This window comes from Mustela lutreola, chromosome 5, assembly GCF_030435805.1.
Source record: "Mustela lutreola isolate mMusLut2 chromosome 5, mMusLut2.pri, whole genome shotgun sequence".
NCBI lineage: Eukaryota > Metazoa > Chordata > Mammalia > Carnivora > Mustelidae > Mustela > Mustela lutreola.
This window is the reverse complement of record NC_081294.1, coordinates 8,258,722-8,278,918: the sequence shown is the minus strand read 5'-3', so window position 1 is coordinate 8,278,918 and position 20,197 is coordinate 8,258,722. Positions and strand designations below refer to the sequence as shown.

General features: G+C 49.0%; 1 protein-coding gene across 1 annotated transcript in view; it reads right to left on the bottom strand.

Annotated features, from left to right (window-relative positions):
* Window positions 1-20,197, bottom strand: part of ANKRD33B (ankyrin repeat domain 33B) — a 71,394-nt gene that overhangs the window by 25,257 nt on the left and 25,940 nt on the right. The gene's annotated exons all lie outside the window — the stretch shown is intronic.

The following is a 20,197-nucleotide window of genomic DNA, read 5'->3' as shown; positions in this document are numbered from 1 at the left end:
CCGAGCATCACCCCCGGAGACCCCGCGTGCACACACTGTCCCCCCGCGGTGGGACACAGAGAACCCCAGGGCCCGGTTCTGGTTGGCGGTTTAACAAGCCAGGCACTTGTTCACTCTCGAGTGTTCTCAGAGGGCTGCCCACGAGAGAGGGCACGATGCCTGGGAAACGTCCGGAAACCGAGATCCCTGCCCTGTATGGTGCGCCTTCCAACAGGAGGACAGAGCAAACCAGAGAGCCACCAGGGGGACAACAGAGCGTGTGAGAAAGGAGACGAGGGTCAGAGAGGCTGTGAGTGCGGGGCACACGTGGCTCAGTGTCCAACAGAGTGCGCAGCGGCGGCTCCCTGGGAAGGGGACAGTAGATGAAGCTGGGCAGGAGGTGCGGCAGAGCGAGGGCCGCAGGGGAGGCACCCCTGGGAGGCCCGGGGGCTGGAAGGAGGAAGTGAAGGGGCATGGGAAGCCCGGAGGCCACAGCACAAACCCTGAGACCGGCCGAGTATTGAGCGATCAGTCGTCAGGTGCCCTCATCAAGTCCAGCTGCGGGATGGACACGGAGTGTACGGGACCAGTCTGGTTACGGGGAGACCAGCTGGGAGGGATGCTATCATTAAAAATAAATATTTGGTCTTTGACCCCAGTTCCCGGCACAGAGCTCTGAAAACACTTGGAAACTGCAGTTCTTACGTGCCCCTGATACGACGCACATGATAGAGGGCAGGGTGCTGGGAGCATCAGGACGGAGGCCAGTGTCTAGGAAGACCGACCACCACACAAGCAGGAGGTCAGATCTTGCCGCTTCTCTGCACCAACCCCAACCCCACCTCCGGAAAGGGGAGCAGGGCTGGAGATAGAGTTCTATCACCAACAGCCAATGACTGAAGGCTCAGAGCAAATCGTACCCACTTAATGAAAGCTTCACAAACACCCCTGAGCAGTGGGGTTCGGGAGGCTTCTGGGTTGGTACTGAGAGGGGGGTTCTCCCAGAAAGGGCACACAAGGTCCGCACCCCTTTCCCATACCTCGCCCAGAGCAACTTCCATTTGGCTGTTCTCGGCTTGTGTGCTTGATGATAAACCAGTGACAGTCACCAGTGAAGCACTTTCCTGAGTTCTGTGAGTTACTCTAGTGAATCATCAAACATGGGGGTGGGGGAGGAATCCCCAAATTTGTAGCCCGTTGGATCAGCGGGTGACCCCTGGGTCAAGACTTGCAGGACGGAGCCCCCCACCTGTGGGTCTGCACTAACTGGAGAGTTCGGGTCAGAATTCCTGGCATCGCTGGAGACCACTGGTGTCAGGGAACTGGAGAAACCGGGAAGGAAGAACCACACGGATTTGATGTCAGAGGAGAAAGACATTGCAGGCTCCAGGACGGGGAGAAACGAATTTCTGCCGTTTGAGCGTCCATCCACTTCCCGGTATTTTGCTGGAGCTGCTGAGCTGACTAAACGGTGGACGACAAAGGAAAATGATCTAAGGGTCCTCACACACACGGATTCGGTGACACGCTGAAATTCAAGACGTGGCCATCCAGAGCTAAGGATCCCGGGACGTTGAGCACCGCACAGGGGACACTCGCGCTTAGAGCAACTCCACCTTGACCCAGCTCTACGTGGGCCAGCTTTCCACCAAGAATGCCATTTTTCATGGAACAAGGGGGAGGCACGGGCAATCCTACCTACTTACCTTTTTAGTTTCAGAGACGACCACAGATTTTCTTTTGAATACTATCATCCGTTGGGCAGCATAAGGAACTCCATAATGTTGCGACCTTAGTAAAGCCTATTTCCTATGCCCCAGCTCACGCCTTCTTTGAAGTGCGTCATTCCATCCATAGCGTGAACAGGTTCACAATAACTTAACTTAAAAGAGAAGCGAGCACACGTGAGCCCAGGCTTTCCGTGTCTGTGATAACCAGAGTTCACTGCCACCAACACCTGCGTGCTCCCACCCAACGTGTCTGCTCTCTGACACTCAGAGGTCTGCAAAACCTGTGACTCCACGCGGTAGGCACCAGAATCTCATTCTGGAGGTTTATCTCAAGTGTCTGACGATTTCCTGATTTATAAATAAGGCATGCTGGACCCAGTGTAACATCTTGCTTCTTACATAACAACACAAGAAGCTCATATTTATTACAGAAAAGAAATTCGAAAACAGAGAAGACAAAAAATTACCCAGACACACACAATCTCACAAACACATAGATACACACACATGCATGCTCACACATTTTTTCTATACCCAAATAGGATTACTTGCTCTATGTTTCAATGAGGACTGTATCAGTAACATCTTTGCACATCAATCAAAACACTGGTGTGTCAACATTTCCACCAGATGTGGAACATTCTATTCTAGGAGGGCAGAATCATAATTTAATGCATCCCTACTCTTGGATGGGGAGATGGATTCCCTGTTTTTTCCCCTATTATGAGTAACAACTATAATGAAAACCCCTAGAACTAAGGCTTTGTACATCTCATTCCTTATTGTATCAGGAGACGTTCTTAGAAGTAGGATTTCTGGACTAAAGGAAAGAAATAATCTGAAAGCTAGAAAACACACACTGAAAACCTGTCCTTCAAAAACATCCCAAAGGCACCCACCTTTGCCAATCTGGCCATCCAATCTTTACTTAAGGACCCTGGGTTAAAAGGAGGAATTCCCAACAGCGGATAATAAAGCAATGCTCCGAGCGCCCCTGACGCCTGACTTCGGTTCACGCTCTCTCCCTATCATGCTCACCACCATCCCTTGCTACCACAACCACTGGGAGGGTCCGTTCTGGAATCACAGCCCCTCTGACCACCTAAGGTAAGACTTCCCAAAACGTGTAGCACACCGCTACTGAGAGCAACCTTGGAAATCTCAGCACAACCTTAGGTTGGAAATGAAGACAATCAGGGGAAAAAACAGAAACTTAAATTTGAGAGCTCAGGATAAAATGGTACTGGATGCCCCTCGTGTCCCAACAGAGGCTGACTGACTAATTACTATTAAAAACAATAACCTTCATTCCCTACTCTCTGGGGGTTTATTGGCACCCTCGAACCATGGTCTCCCAAGACAAACCACAACAAGACTAGTTACAACTGCAAATAAATATTAACCACTTGCTAAACTGATAGAAGCCCATTTTCAGATGGTCCCTAAGCCACATATAGACTGTTTTTTTTTTTTAATTACTAAGTGTCCATGAGAATAAAATGTGATTATTAAGAAAAATTCAGTAAACTACCTACAATGGGAAATTTCTATTTCGACATCAGCTAGAAATTCAAGTCCCTCAAAACACAAGCTACACACCAATTTTTAAGGCTACACACCATAGAAATGGTGCAGTTACATCAAAAACAATGAGTTGAGATGTTTCTGCTTAAAAACTGTAAGGGTCTGCACATCAAAAAATGAAAATATACAAACCCAAACCCCATGCCTCTCACAAAGAAAGGAGGATCTAACATCAGGATTTAACATCATTTACTGTATTGATAGAAGAGATGCAGGCAGGAGGAAGAAAGGTCGGTCACACACATACACAAACACACACACACACACAACCAGAAAATGCACAGGAAACATCTAGATGAATCACACCAAAGTATTAACATCCTCTGTAAAAGGAATGGGAATAGAGTGTACATGATGGTTAATTTTAGGTGTCATAATTTTATGTTGTACCAGATACTTGGTCAAACATTATTCTAGATATTTCTTTGAAGGTTTTTTTTGTTTTTGTTTTTGTTTGTTTGTTTGTTTGTTTGTTTTTTAACGAGACTTACATTTAGATCAGTATACTGAGGAAAGCAGATTGCTCTCCATGAGTTGGGTAGGCGTCATTCCATCAGCTGAAGGCCTGAACAGAACAAAGACAGACCTGCCCTATGCAAGAAGGAATTCTGCCAGGGGACCACCTTTGGACTTGAACTACAACTCTTCCCTGCGTCTCCAGCCGGCCAGCCCACCCTGCTGATTTTGGATTTGCCAACCCTCCATAATTGTATGAACCAACTCCTTAATAGAAAAAAATCTGTATGTGTGTCTTATGTCTCCATAGTTACATATAGTTGTTTTATAGCTACATAGAGCTAGCTAGAGATACACTTATTTGTGTGTCTCTAGCTAAAAACATATGGAGATATATAGACAGAAATACACAGATACCTAAAGATACACAGATTCTATCAGTCTATTTCTCTGGAGACTCCTGATTAAGACACGGTAGGTGGGAAAACACACTTTGAAGGGACTGCTTTTTACCCTATGTTTCTGGACAGTTCTTGTTCTTTAAAACAAAGTTGTATTTGTGAGGAACTTGCAGGATTTTAATTCACAATGAAAAAAAGTACAAGTAATGGTGTTTACGTCCATAACACTCTCATTAGGAAATAAAGTTTTATGACAAGCACTACAAAACAGTGGAGGAGACAAGCACCTGTGAGGAGGGAGGAGGGGCGGAGGGCAGGAGCGACCAGGAGCTGACAAACAGCCAAGCGAAGAGACCGGGACACCAAGAAGCTCTACGAACCCCGAGGCTGAACCCCAAGCCCGCATGGTACAAAAATAGGTGTAGGAATTATCCTGATCATCCAGAATAAAAAGGATATTACCCACATTCTAATGTGAGAAAAAACCTCCATTGTTCATAGTACAATTTTTTTAAATTTGGTACCAAGAGAAGAAACTTGAGTTATTCCGAAGTTCACGTCTATGCAACACCTTTCTCCGTCCTCCATAGTACGACCACCGGCACGAAGCAGAAAATGGTCACACAGCTTTGGGAAAGAACTTAAGAATCTCAGTCCTCTACGATATATGGTATTTCTAGAAGGTGCCATGAGTTACTGCTAGCATGGGCCGGATCTGTTGGGTCAGGTGTGTTTGGCATAGTTCCAATAATCTTATTTCTGAGAAGCACCATGATGAGAAAGTAAATCGCAGGACAGGAATCTGGTCTGTGATGGTCCCTGGTGAGTCCCCAGCTCTAAGAACAACACTGAGCTGTGATATATTTATTGAACAAATAAAAGAAGATGAGCATTTTTAGTAAACAGCTTCTTCCCACATGGTCAATGCATTTGACCTTTGCACTACCACACTTTGGTGGCAAGGGCGTGGCGCGCACCCTCTTGGACAGCAGGCCAGGTCCACCTTCAGCCTCCTCCACCCGCAGCTTGGCCCCACCACTGGTCCTAACCACCTGGAAGGCAAAAAAAATCCAGCAACTCCACTCACGCTAACATTGCCTGAGTTTGCAGGCTTTAAATAATTCTCACCAAACTATCACTTTGTAAAATGTTGCTTTTGTGTTATACACCTCGTAAAACATTTGCAGCTTCTGTGAGGAGACACGGGACTCTGAGAAATGTTTCTGGTCCCCTGAGATAGGCTCACACGCGGGATGGCTGATGAGGCCAAGGGAGCAGCAGGGGAATGTTCAGGAAAACCCATAATCTTGGGAGACGGGTTGTTTGTGAGCCTGGAAGTCTGTCAGACGTTATAAAACACATTCTAGGTGGGCCTTCTAGAATAGAAATCACAGCCAAGTTTTCCTTTGTTAACTTTTAGGAATTGAGTTAAAATCAGGGCCCTAAGAAAAGAATATTCCGCTGCAAGGGAGAGGTTGGAACCAGGATAAAAATATCCCAGACCATGGGTTGCAGCAAAGACAATGGCCTGAGAAGGGGGAGGTCCCTGCCGGGGCCGGGCTCTTGGTTCAGCCCCACCCAGATGAAGCAAACCCAAGACTGGCTCAGACTTTCCACTCTGAGAGTCTCCTGTGAACATGTCCTTACTGTCTAGTGAAGCTATTCTCCCAGTGACTTTCTGTGAAAGTCTTCCTCCGACGCTGGTTCATTATTTCAGCACAGGGCAGGGGGAAGGTGAGTCATGATGCTCCAAGGCCAGCTCCACGGGCAGGAGCGCATCCGCCGGCCTTCCACGGGCAGCCCAGGAGCGCCGGTGCACCTGCGAGGCGCGGCACCCTCCGCCAGCCCCGTCCTGTAGAAGCCCGACTGTGCTGTTTCTCCGTGTATCGTTCAACTAAGAAACGGCTGTTTCTTTCGCTCGAGGCAAACCCTTCCCTGCTGTCTTAGGGGAGCCGACTGAACTCAACCGCAGAGCCCAGGCAGCAAACTTCCTCTCTGAAGTGGCTTCCTAAGAACTCACATCAGCGTGCAATTTCAATGAGAGGACATGTTGTCTTTTAAAGTCGCACACTTATTAGACTTCAAGGTGTGATTTTTCTTTAAGTGTCTTGCCCAACTACTTCCTGTGATGTGTTATCAGAAGTTTGGAGGGTAAAGAGATGTCCAGGCCTGGCGCAGAGGGAGTGGGGGTGACCACCTGGCCAGGAGGCAGGTGCCAAGGGCACCGCCCACGGTAGAGCATGGACCCAGGACCTCTCAGAAGCCGGCTCACAGGAACAAGTCCCATGGAACATTCCATAGACAGCTGGTGCAACACACAGTTAGGGCCTGCTTGTGCCAAGCACAGCTCAGTGCTGCAGGGACCCCACCCCAGAGCCACTGATAAGCCGCTTGTGCCCAAGCAGCCTCGACTCCCGGAGCTCTCTCCGCAAGGTGGGGGGAGCGTTCATTGTAAACAGATTCCAATTGTTTTTTTTTAAGATTTTATTTATTTATTTGACACAGACAGAAACAGTGAGCGAGGGAACACAAGCAGGGGAAGTGGGAGAAGGAGAAGCAGGCTTCCCACTGAGCAGGGAGCCCGATGCAGAGCTCGATCCCAGGACCCCAGGATCATGACCTGAGCCGAAGGCAGACACTTAAGGACTGAGCCACCCAAGCGCCCCAACAGATTCCAAATATTGAGAAAGGAAAACAGAAAGCAAGTGATACAACAAACACACTCGTCACACTGACTATACTAACAAAGGCTAATATGCTGTCCTAACAGCTTCACACTACTATAAGAAATCAGCCTTCCAGAAAGGGCCAACATCCCTTTTGGGGCATCCTTCCTCCCCAGAGGCAACCAGGTATGTGCTGATAGGTATCCTGACATGGATTCTGAATTTTTATTACCTATGCCACGTACCCATAAACAATACATCAGATATAGAGTGTTAGCTTGTACATGAAATATTTACAGAAAGTCGTATTTCTGTGTACCTATGGAGCCCGTACCCTGATCTACTCAAGGCTGGATGTGAGAGAAACCCAAACACCAGGCAAGCACACCGTCCGCACATATGGGTCCCTCACTAGTCACTCGCACCCCCAAACTGACAGACATTTCATTTAAATTGGTTCCAAAGTCCCACAGGTGTAACTAGGGAGCACAGAGTTAGGACCTTGGTCTGTATCTCCTGCTGCACCTGACCTCGAGGTACTTGGGAATTGGTGTCTAAAAGGGTTTCTGCACCAGGACGCCGTTTACCTGCGGGCACTATGTGTCTAACCTGAGAGGCGAACCCTCGTCCTGTGCAATATTTACCGCATCCTTGGCCGTTGTTCACTGAACACCAGTAGCGTCCCTTATCCCCAATGACTGGCAACCAACAATGTCTCCAGACACTGCCAGAAGCCCCCGCCCTGGGGCAAAATCACCACCCGGTGAGAACCACCTACACAAGTGGACCAGATGGGGGTAGGACCCCCCAGAATGCTCTCCGAAGTGGCTGCAGGTTCTTACACGCCACCCCCGGAGGACGCAAGTTCCGACCTTCTTCCATCAATACCCAGCCCGCGTGCAACCTTGCGAGTAATCCCGCTTTTCTTTTTCCCCAGCTCGATGGGAAGTCCTTGTTACTGTCTTTAGCTTACATTTCCGATCGCCGGTCAGAGAGAAGCCCTCGCACGTGTTCCAGGGAATGACTGATTTGTATCCTTTGCCCATTTCCTGCTGGCTTCTTTTCCTTATTGATCAGCCTGAGTTCGTTACATATTCAGTCAGCACTCTCCAACAGAAATAAAACAGGAGCCACAAATAAAAGCCATATACTTAAGTGTTCTGGTGACCCCATGAAAAAAAAGAAATCAAGTGAAATTTATTTTAATGCTGCATTTTATTTAACCCAACATATCCCAAATACGACTGTAACACATAATCAACACTAAGCAAGATATTAACGAGGCAGCAGGTGCGGGGAGGGCGCCCTGAGTCATGCTGAAACCGCCACCCGTGAGCTTTTGCTGCATCTCCTGGAAAGGGGCAGAGGAAATTGCCGTTGAGTGTTGTTGATTCAGAAATGTGAAGCTATAAATAATGAGATGAACTCACTGGGCGTCTAGCAGAAAAACAAGTGGTTGGAAGCTCACCATCTAGAGGGTTTTGCTTTCCCAAGTAATCCTTAGCACTCCCCAAAAAGTCCTGATCGACATCCTTCCTCCGCCTCCCCTGTCTTCCACATGCATAGGACACACACTTGCCCACGTGACTGTGACAGTCCACAGGGGAGCTGGTAAGGAACACAACAGAACTTTAAAAAAAAAAAAAAAAAAAGCAAGGTGGTGGGGGGGCACCGGGTGGCTGTAGGTCACAAACAAAACCGCATTGTCCCTTCCAGACAGAAGTTTCAGGAGACAGCACACCGTGTCCCTTTTTTCTGCATGGACTATCCTTGGAGCTCAGAGATGGACTGTCTGTCTCTCAGCCTGCGCCTTGCTGAGGACTTGCGGAGGAGACAACCCCCACCCCACGCCTCCAGCCAACCTGCCAGAGCATGAATGAGTAAGCAGCGAATCTTGGGGCTTGTTCGTTAGCACGGCAAACACACCACATGCAAAACCGACAGACACATGCATACAGAGCAGGCACAGGTGTTATATAACATACACTTACATAGGTGCTGATTGATTTCCTATTTATTTTTCTCCTTGGCAAACACTGTCCTTTATTTTAAGATTATGTCCTTGCTACTCGACTGGGCCTGCAACGTACTTTCACGTATAACAGGATGGAGAAAGAGTTTCCGATGGCGGCTTCCTTTCTCAGCCTGCAACACCAAAACCCGGTAGCCATGTCCCGCCACACGTTCCAGACACACTCATGCGAGGCCGGTGCTCCAGCCCGGGAAGCACGGCTCCTCTCCAGGCCTGAGTGCCCGCGCACGCTGCCCGCCCCCCGCGGCTACCGAGCTCCAACATGGCCACATGAGGTCTCCAGGGTGGAGCTCTCGCCAGCGGCAACCATCGCCAGTGCGAACCATCGCCAGCGCCAACCATCGCCAGCGCCAACCATCGCCAGCGCCAACCATCGCCAGGGCCAACCATCGCCGCCTGCCCTGACTCAGCTCTCCAAGCCTCTGAGCCTTTGCCACTGGAGAGGCCTCCACCTGGAGCACCTCCCCGCCTCCACGGTCGCATCCCCGAGTCCCCGGGCACAGGTCTGGTCCTTCCGCACGCCAGGGCTCGCCCCCTCTGCGCCCATCTGCTGGTGCTCCCACTGCACTGGGAGCACTCCTCGCGGGAAGGTGGGCTCCAAGTGGAGAAGCACCATCTTTCTGACTCTGTCTCCCCAGTGTCTGGCATCCACGAGACACTCGGTAAGCACCTGCTGAAGGAATGAAATGCCCCGGACAAGGTTCAGTACCTCGCAGCTCTCCCGGCGCTCGGCTTCCTGTCCTGACTGAGCCACCGACGCGTGGTGATGAGCTTCGTGCTTTTTACGTTACGGGCACATCCAAGCTAGGGAATTACTTGGGGTCCCGGGGAACCTCCAAGAACACAGGTGCCTTTCGTGTGCTAAGAATCACTCTAGCCGGTGCTGCCGGATCTGGGGCTGAGTCACACAGGTGGAAAAGCAACAACCAAACTCGAAGAAATCGAAAGCGGGCTCCAGAATTCCTCCGTGGGGATTCGCGTCAAGGACATCAACCATACGCCAAGAGATGTGCATAAAACGCCACAACTGGAAAACCCAAATCCACACCGAGGGATGATGGGCTAATGAACACAGGCTCTGGGACACTCTGTCACCCCCAACAGGAATGACGCCGGAATGCAGGCGCTGATGCGGAAAGATCTTGGGGGGCCACTCTTAGTGAAAACAACCTCAACCTCATCAGAACAGGGCATGGGACGCAACCTCTTCTGGGCTGAGCTGCTCAGATGTGTGCATGGCTCCTGGAAGGGCTACGTTCATAAACGATCCTTCTTTGCTCTGAAAGGAGATGTAAGAGGGGCCCCTGGGTGGCTCAGTGGGTTAAAGCCTCTGCCTTCGGCTCAGGTCATGATCCCAGGGTCCTGGGATCAAGCCCCATGTCGGGCTCTCTGCTCAGTGGGGAGCCTGCTTCCCTTCCTCTCTCTCTGCCTGCCTCTCTGCCTGCTTGTGATCTCTGTCTGTCAAATAAATTTTAAAAGTCTTTAAAAAAAAAAAGAAGAAGAAGAAATCTAACTATCTAACTAGCAGGACACCTGGGTGGCTTAGTCGGTTAAGTGTCTGGGTCTTCAGCTCAGGTCATAATCCAAGGATCCCGAGATCGAGCCCCAACTTGGGTCCCTGCTTAGCAGGGAGCCTGCTTCTCTCTCTCCCTCCTCCTGCTGCTCCCCGACTCATGCTCCTGCTCCCTCTCAAAATAAATAAAATATTAAGAAAGGAAGGAAGGAATGACTCTACCCTCAAGATACATATCATAAGAGTAGGGACTCAGAGATTTTATTAAATATTTTGGATTGGTTTCAAAGTCCTTTCAAGGCACACACATTATAAGCATACAAATAGAATATTCTGATGATGGGGTTCCAGGCTAGATTTATATTTTTATTCATGTGTTCTTATGTCAAATTAAGAGATGCTAATAAGTTGTTTTATTTTTTTATTTTTTGTAATATTTTATTTATTTATTTGATAGAGGGAGACACAGTGAGAGAGGGAACAGAAGCAGAGGTAGTGGGAGAGGGAGAAGCAGGCTTCCTGCAGAGCAGGGAGCCCAATTCAAGGAAAGATCCCAGAACCCTGGGATCATGACCTGAGCCGAAGGCAGACGCTTAACGGACAGAGCCACCCAGGAGCCCCTGATAAGTTGTTTTAAATAAACAACAAACATTACTATGGATAAAATGGACAAAATATGATCTGGAAAATTCTTTCAGAGGCAGGGCTTGCCTAGCGGCTTTTAGATTAAGAAGAGACAAATTCGAGTTATAATTCAAAAGAACTTTCCTTTAGACCAAATTTTCCAAACAACGGGAATTTTATTATCCCTGCAAACATCTTGTTTGGATTTATAATCTGAGACTCAGTCATTTTCAAAAGAGACTTTGTTCAACTATACGGTCTCTTTAAATCCGGTGTGTACATTACCTGCACTATATACATTACGTATTATCCACGTATCAGGCAGTGGTTTTCCCACGGTCATCATACGATCAAACCAGGCCTGGTTGCCAAGAGAGGCCCTCCAGGCAGCAACTCTCAGCAGTGGTGACACATGCCTCTCGCCACGTTTCCCAAATTTTTGCGACAGACACACAAACTCGACAGAGACCTTTAAGGAGAGAGAACAACTAGAAGAGCAAAGGGGCACAGAAACCACGATGCCAGGGAGGAAGGGCTGGTGGACAGGACGCTAGAGCCCATCGGCCGAATCCAGACCTGGCCCCCCTCAGGCCCACAGACCCCAGGCCCTGCGCGATCCTGAGTCAGAACCGCCAGCCGAGCTGCCACTGAATCCAGAAACTGGGAGAGGGTACGAATGCTGACTGTTCTACGGGCCACTGTGTTCTGAGGGGACGTTAGATGGCATTAAACATCAATGAGTCATAAAAGAAGACTTATTTTTTATTTTTTTTAATTAAAGAAAAATTTCTTTTTAATAAGAGGAGACTTCTGACATACAGGGTCATAATTCCGCACGCCACACGCATTAGCAATTTACGTTTTCATCCAAGAACTGGATTCTTGGACTAAGGCTGAATATATGTTTTGTATGAAATACATAATTAAATAACCAACCATTACAACCTACTAAATATTATGCTAGGTATAAGAGATATAATTAATGCCACATACCAGCTAAGAAAATTTCCCCTCTGGGCTTAAATCAGAACTCCACCAGATTCTTCAGAAGACATGAATACAACACTATTTTTTCCTTTATTCAAAAATGTTCTCGTTTTGAAATGAGGGGGGGAAAAAAAGAGAGAGAGAGAGATAAAGAACATTTTTCTGGAAGGCCTGGGTACCTTAGTCAGGTAAGCATCTGCCTTCGGCTCAGGTCATGATCCCAGGGTCCTGGGATCGGTCCTGCATCGGGCTCCTTGCTCGACAGGGAGTCTGCTTCTCCCTGTCTCCTGCTCCCCTTGCTTTTGTGTGCTCCCTCTCTCTGACAAATAAATAAAATCTTAAAAAAGAACATTTTTCTATTATATAATCTTACAAGTTATTAAGCATTAGTAAAAATGAGGCATACGAAGAATTTTAGTCATGAAGAAAGGCTTAAATCATAACAGAAAATGAAAAAATATATACTTTGATAAATCAGTTTATGAAACTATCAACAATGCATTAAGAAAAAAAACTAGGGGCGCCTGGATGTCTCAGTGGTTTAAGCCTCTGCCTTCAGCTCGGGTCATGATCTCAGGGTCCTGGGATCGAGCCCCACATTGGGCTCTCTGCTCAGCAGGGAACCTGCTTCCTCCTCTCTCTCTGCCTGCCTTCTGCCTACTTGTGATCTCTCTCTATCAAATAAATAAATAAATAAATAAATAAATAAATAAAAATCTTTAAATAAATAAATAAATAAAAAGGAAAAAAACTAAAAAAGAAATGCACCAGAATTTTAGTAGTGACTGATTCCAGATGATGACATTCTAGGTGGCTTCTTTTTCTTTATACTTTTCTGTAATAAAAACTCCCATTTTACTACAATGAACACTTTTGTTTAATCATCAGAGAATCAAAAGTTTTAAAGGAAGAAAAAATTCTGATAAAACTTCCGGTGTCCTGCTTGCTCAACTTCATAAGCAAGTTCGTAGATTGGCAGGAACCAGTACCAAAAAAAAAAGAGAGAGAGAGAGAGCTGGGGCTTATCCTTTCCTAGAAGGAGCTGAAAAGGGTAGAAATAAATTTACAACCAAGCAAGCAATTCGTGAACGGAAAAACAACAATGAATTCGCCCTTTCAGGACCCCGGGGTTTACCATCAGCCTTGTTTCTTGCAAAAACACTCCTTAAAAGTTTCAAAAGACAGGGCGCCTGGGTGGCTCAGTGGGTTAAAGCCTTCGGCTCAGGTCATGATCCCAGGGTCCTAGGATCGAGCCCCACATCAAGCTCCTGCATCAAGCCCCGCATTGGGCTCCGCACCAGGCTCTCTGCTCAGCTCAGCTCTCTGCTCCGTGGGGAGCCTGCTTCCTCCTCTCTCTGCCTACTTGTGATCTCCGTCTGTCAAATAAGTAAATAAAATCTTTATTTAAAAAAAAGTTTCAAAAGACGAATCCAAATTGCCCGTGACATTGGCCTCAAAGAACTGAAACCCCTGTGGGAGACCCAGCCTGCCACACCCAAGTTCTGCCCAGCTGATCGGCTGGAGGGTCTCAGACAACAGTCTGCTCTACTCATGATAAATAAACTCAAAACACAGATTTTTTTAAGGCAAATTTTTCATAAATACTGAGTCTGTAATCCACAGATACTGGTCTTGTGTCTGGCTGTGGTGTTAACACAGTACAGTCCAAACCCATCAATGGAGAATCAACAACTTGGCTAATTATTGCCCCAAACCAATTTCCTGTGTTCTGATTGGTTCACATTCAACCCCAGGCCACTCCGAGTGGGGTCCCAGGACCAGCAGCAGAAGCCTTCCCCTAAGAGCTTGTCTGGATTCCAGGACGCTGCCCCTCCCATCCGGCATGTCCAGACCTAGGGAATCGGAGCGTGCATGTCTCAAGTCCCAGCTGGTCTACGGGACAAAAAGTGTGAGGAGCTTGTGGGAGCAGGGCACAGCTCTCCGGTGAACATGGGTGTCACTGCACCCGGAAGCCCAAGGTGCAAGGCTTCTCGGTCCAACCCTCCTGGGGTGCTGAAAATATACATCAGCTTGCTTTTCCCATTAATTTTTATTTTGGTTGACTTTATTTTATTTTCAATTTATTTTGACTTCCTGTTCATTTTATTTTATTTTGATCGACTTGGGATTTTTTTGGATTTTGACTAGAACGGACCGTCCCTCATCCTGGCCCAGGCGCCTCCAGCACCCCCTCAAAATGCCACCTCATCGGTCCTGTCTGCCACCTGCTCCTTGGTCCTTCCCCGTGGTCACAGGCTGGAATGGAGGGGTCCCAGAGGAGGGAGACGGCCACGATGTTATGGTTTGTACCTGCCTTACAGATCTGGGAGTAGGAACCCTACGATGGCGTAATAAAGCAAGCCCAGTGGGAAGCGGGCTCCCAGGGGAGGCAGGTCACACTGCCTTCAGAGGGCTCTCTGGTCACTGGTCAACCCATCTTGGGTCACCCCCCGCAAGCTGGTACTGACGAGCTGCACGTGCCTGGCTGGGTGTTACCGAAGGCAAAGGTGAACTCTGAAAGCAGACAGTCCTTCCCCTGGGGAAAGTCAGTCCGGGGAAGCAGACAGAGAAGAAAACAAGTGAGGAGACCTGCCCAGAGGACTATGGGAGAGGACACGGGTCGGGCAAGGGGTGAGGAGAGGAGGCTGGTGGCCGCCCCGCTGTGCCCCGCGGCAGCCAGAAGCCCAGCGGTGTCAGCGAAGAGGGGGATGGCGGCCCAAGTGGCGGCCAAGCACGAGCACAGGCTGGCAGCGGAGAGCTTCTGGGGAATTCGGGAGACCATGAAGGACTGGCGAGGAGGGCAAAGGGGCCTGAGTCGTGTCTGAGGCCAGGGAGAAGCAACTGAGGTCTGAGGCAGGATGCGTCCTGATCAGAGAGTCCTAAAAACCTGCCTCCCGGGGACGCCTGGGGGGCTCAGTCAGTTCCACGGCTGCCTCTCGCTCAGGTCAGGATCTCAGGGTCCTGGGATCCAGCCCCAGGTCGGGCTCCCTGCTCAGCGGGGAGCTTGCTTCTCCCTCTCCCTCCGCTTGTTCTCTCTCCCTCTCTCAAATAAATAAATTAATATATAAAATCTTAAAAAAAAAAAAAAGAAGAAAGAAAGAAAGAAACGAAAAGCCCACATCTTAAAAAAAAAACAAAAACAAAAAACAAAACACCTGCTTCTGGCGGGATGTAGGGCGGAAGGGAGAGCCTTGCCATTTTCTTCTATTTTCAAAATAATCATTAAATATGTGCCCCCCACACACACACCTTTTCAAGCTGACTCGGCAACTCCTTTGTGATTTTACTGAAACTGAAACTCCTGTCAGTCAGGGCTGACCTACGGCTTCAACATAACACTCTGGGCCTGGGATGTCATCTTCCAGGTGTTCATTAATGTCTTCTAACAACTTTTTTAATGCAAAAACTTAAATTACAACCTTTTCCAAATGTGAAGGTTCTTGATCTCATTAGTCACCAGGGAGATGCAAATTAAACCCCCGCTGCTATACCACCAGACGCCCACCCGGAAGGCTAAACTTAACAAGACAATACCAAACGCTAGTGAGGGCGCTAGTGAGGGCGTGGATCTCTGGGTTCCCAGCAGGTGGGGGTGTGCAATGGACGACCCTACTGAAAACTGGAGTTTCTCATAAAATTCACCACCCGCCTTCCTGATGACCCAGCAATCCTACTCACAGGTACATTCCCGGGAGAAATCAAGTCTGCATCCCCATAAAGACGTGTATAAGAACGTTCAGCACAGTTTCTTCCTAACAGACCCAGACTGCCGACAACCCACATATTCGCCACCAAAAGCCTGAATACGGAAGCTCCGCCGGGCTGGGGCCGAGGAGTACCACTCAGCAACCGAAGCCCGACACGCGCAACAGCACCGGAGTCTCAAACACACGGCATCCGATGAAAGACATAAAAAAGTACAAGCTGTCGGAGTCCATTGAATGAAATCAAGGACAGGTCAAGTTCATCTACGGTGATAAGAGGCTGTAAAGAGGGATTTTCGGAAGGAGGAGGCAAGAACTTTCTAGGGTAATGAAAACGTCCTGTATCTCAATCTGGGTCATATTTATACGTGTGTGTTCATCTGCCAAGATTCACCGAGCTGTACCCGTCAGAGCTGTGCATAAATTTTATCTCAACAAAGTAACAATGATACAAAAACCAACTCAGCCGAAGATCTATACAAATGGCCAAAACCACAAGGAGGCCTCACGCCATACCTGCGAGGAGGTCTATCCTGAAGAAAAACAAAAACCAGCAAGCGTCGGCAAGGATGAGGGGCAAACTGGAACGCGTGGGCACCACTGGCAGGAGGAATGCCAGAGAGCGTAACCGCTGAAGAAAATGGTTCGGTGGCTTCTCAGAAAGCTAAATATAGGATGGCCATGAGGGCAGCCGGGTGGCTCAGTCAGTTGGGCATCCGATCTCGACTTCTGCTCAGGCAGGTCATGAGCTCAGCGTCATGGGATCGAGCCCCGCGTCAGGCTCTGCTCCCAGCACGGAGTCTGCTTGAGACTCTCTCTCCCTCTGCCGCTGCCCACCACCCCACCCCCTGCACCCGTGCTCTCTCTCTAGCTCTCTAAAATAAATAAATCTTAAAAGACAAACAAACAAACAAACCAGCCATATGACCCCACAATTCTACTCCTACGTATGTACCCAGAGGAATTTAAAGCAGGGACTCGGGGTGCCGGGCTGGCTCAGTGGGTTAAAGCCTCTGCCTTCAGCTCAGGTCATGATCTCAGAATCCTGGGATCGAGCCCCGCATTGGGCTCCCTGCTCAGCGGGGAGTCTGCTTCCTCCTCTCTCTCTGCCTGTCTCTCTGCCTACTTGTGATCTCTGTCAAATTAATAAAATCCTTAAAAATAAATAAGTAAATAAAAATAAAGCAGGGACACAAACAGGTATTTGTACACCTGTGTCCATAGCAACATGATTCGCAAAGCTGAAAGCTGGAGGCAGCCCAAGTGTCCGTGAGCAGATGAGCAGATGAACAAAACGTGGTCTCAGACCCTGGGGCGTTATTTCTTTAAACTAAAAGGACTGAAATTCTGACAGCCCTTACAGCACGGATGGACCTAGAAGGCGTTATGCTGGGTGCAAGAAGCCAGACACAGAGAAACAAATATCAAAAGCATGTGATTCCACTACGTGATTGATCTAAAACAGGCAAATTCAGAAACAGAAAGTAGGTTAGAGGTTCCTGGAACTCAGGAGGGGAAAGAATGGGGAGTTACTGCTTCACAGTTACAGGGTATCTGTTTGGGGTGATAAAAATAGACAGTAGTGACGGTTGCACAACAGGGTGAGCTAAGTCCTACCCCTGAACCATACGCTGGTTACAGTGGGCAAAAGGGGAGTTTTATGTTATATATATATTTACCACACTAAAAACGGTCATCATGGAGCTTTCTCCAAAGCCATTCAGATCTGTATCTTACATGGACAAAGTATATGTATAAATATATTGAATTATACCTCAATAAAGCTGTTACAAATGAAAGAAAGAGAAAGAAAGAAAGAAAGAAAGAAAGAAAGAAAGAAAGAAAGAAAGAAAGAAAGAAAGAAAAAGAAAAGCGATTTAGTGATACTTGCATACCAGGGACAGATGTCAGAACCATTACATTGCGTGACAGAAGCCAGGCACCAAGGCACACGCCGTGAGGTCCCACTCCTGCCCCAGTGCTGATGAAGAAATCTCAGTGGTGGCCTCAGGGCAGGGGGAGGGGTTTGAGCCGAAACTTGAGGAAATTCTATCCTGAGCTGGCGGAGGAGGCACAGGTGCATGAATTTGTCAAAAATCATCCAGCTGTTCATTTAGAATTCACTATCGGTCATTTATGCCTTAATCAACTACTACTACCATAGAAAACACAGCTTGAGAGCAACAAGGCATGGACGGCGCGGGAAGGGCGTGGGGAAAGAGCAGGGCCAGAGGTGCGGCAGCCCTGAGAGGCCTCCCATCAGTCACCCGGAAGCACATGGCGCCACCCAAGAAGATGGCGGCGCGGCGGACGCCGAGGGAAGCAAAGCCAGGAACGTTCCAGCAGGAGAACAAGCACGTGGACATGGGACAGGACGTCAGGACAGGCGGCTGTCTTCCAACTTGGGCCCTTGAAGAAATATCAGAGTCTGTCTGGCAAGGCAAGACGCGCAGCAAGAAAATCCAGCGTTTTTGGCCAACAGAGGAAGGCTCGGAAATCTAGAACCGACGAAAAGCAGGGTCTCACACACATACAAGATATATTCAATCAATTCAACTCTTGAATCACAGGCTCACAGTAGAAAGCAAGGTTAATGGGAAAGGGCAGGGCACATATTTAAGTCATTTGGTTGTTTTGTTTGCTTTTCTCTGGCTGGCAACAGTTTGCCTGGCTTGGGCCAAAGACAATTAATTATCCTCCAGGCACATGCAAGACAGCGTGTCCTCAAACTCTGCCCTGAGTCAGCAAATGCAATGTCTTTTCTCGGAGTAAAGCATTAGAAGGGCCTCCTCCTTCCTCGTTCATACCGTCACACCTGCCCCGTCACCAAGAAGGCCAAAAAATGGACAATGGACAGAGATTTCTAGAGTCATAACCGTCCAGACAGTGGTGACTAAAAAGTTGGGGCAAAAATGCCCAGGTGGGGGGCAGGGGTGAGCCCAGAAAGAGGGCCTCGTAGGCAAGGGTGACCCTCTGGGGATTCCTTTCTTTGTTCACTGGAAGAGCGCTCAAGGCCGCCCCTTGCCACACCCTGCCCCCACCGAGGTCCCTCTTCTGAGAAGGCTCCCTTCACTAGGCCTCTGAGCCATGACCCCTTCTCCCTCACCTACCCATTAACCACCTTTCGAACTGTGCACCCCCCTCAAAAAAGACATGTCCAGGGGCGCCTGGGTGGCTCAGTGGGTTGGGCCTCTGCCTTTGGTCCGGCTCATGGTCTCGGGGTCCTGGCATCGAGCCCCACGTCGGGCTCTCAGCTCGGCGGGGAGCCTGCTTCCCCTGACCTCTCTCTGCCTGCCTCTTTGTGAACTCTGTCAAATAAGTAAATAAAATCTTTAAAAAAATTAAAAAAAAAAAAAAAGACACATCCAAGTCCTATCCCCTGGTCCCCATGAATGTGACCTTATTTGGCAAGAGTCTTCGCAGATAGCATCAAGGGCCTTGAGACACGGTCATCTGGAGACGAGGCACGGACCCAGGAAGGCCACGCGAACTTGGAGGCTGCGGGGGGAGCAGGACACACACACACCAATGACGTCTGGGGCCACCAGAAGCTGGGAGAGGCAGGAAGGACCCCCTCTAGGGTCTCTTAGAGAGAGACAAACCTGCTGTCGCCCTGATTTGGGATTTCTAGCGTTTGGAACTGTGAGAGGAAAAACTTGTGTTGTTTAAGTCACCAACTTTGTGCTCATCTGTTACCTGCCCTAGGACACTCAAACGTCAACACTCCAGGACCATATTCGCCCCAGGCCCTCTGAGCCTCTCCTCCAACGGACCTTCCCCTCCTCTCCACTCGGGCACCACCCTTAGATAAGGCCCTCCCTAGCCCGGGAAGGCAGCAGGCAGCGAGCGCCTCCATCCGGTCACCTGCCTCCTGGCCTGCCTGCCCTCCACCCTCCACACTCCGGTGCGTCCCTTCCCTCAGCTCCCAGCGCCTGTGCCCCGCCCCCCACGTCCCTAGTCCCGGGCAGCTGGCACCCTGTCAGGGACACCTGTTCCCACAGAAGCAGGTATCGTGTGCGGCATCTGCAGAACTACGATCCAGCCGTGCCCCGCACGAAAATTGTCAAGAGGCCTGGTCCCTTGTTCAGCTTTTCTTCACCCAGCCGGCCGCAACCTCAGCTTTTCATAAATGGCAAAATACAGACGATCAGGGAAATGAACAGGATAAATCCTCTGCAAGTGACGTCTTGAGACATAAACACGCCCCAAAGAAACAGACCTTCTGGGCAACGAAGGCCTTCAAAGAGCACCCCATTATCGGTAACAGGGGAGGGGCCCCCGACTCGCCCAGGCTTCCAGTTAGTCCCCGGCAACCCCAGTTCTGAGCAGGGTCCTTCTGCCTGCACCCACCGGTCTGCTCCGAGATCCCCGTTCCCTACAGGAATACCAGGACTGCGGGGCATCTCGAATCCCCGCTACTTGGAGCTCTATGATTTAGAGTTAGGGGTGCCTCTCGGACTTTCCAAAACCAGCACGCACAGACTGCTCGAATGCTCCAAACATTCAGCCGCAAAATTCTGT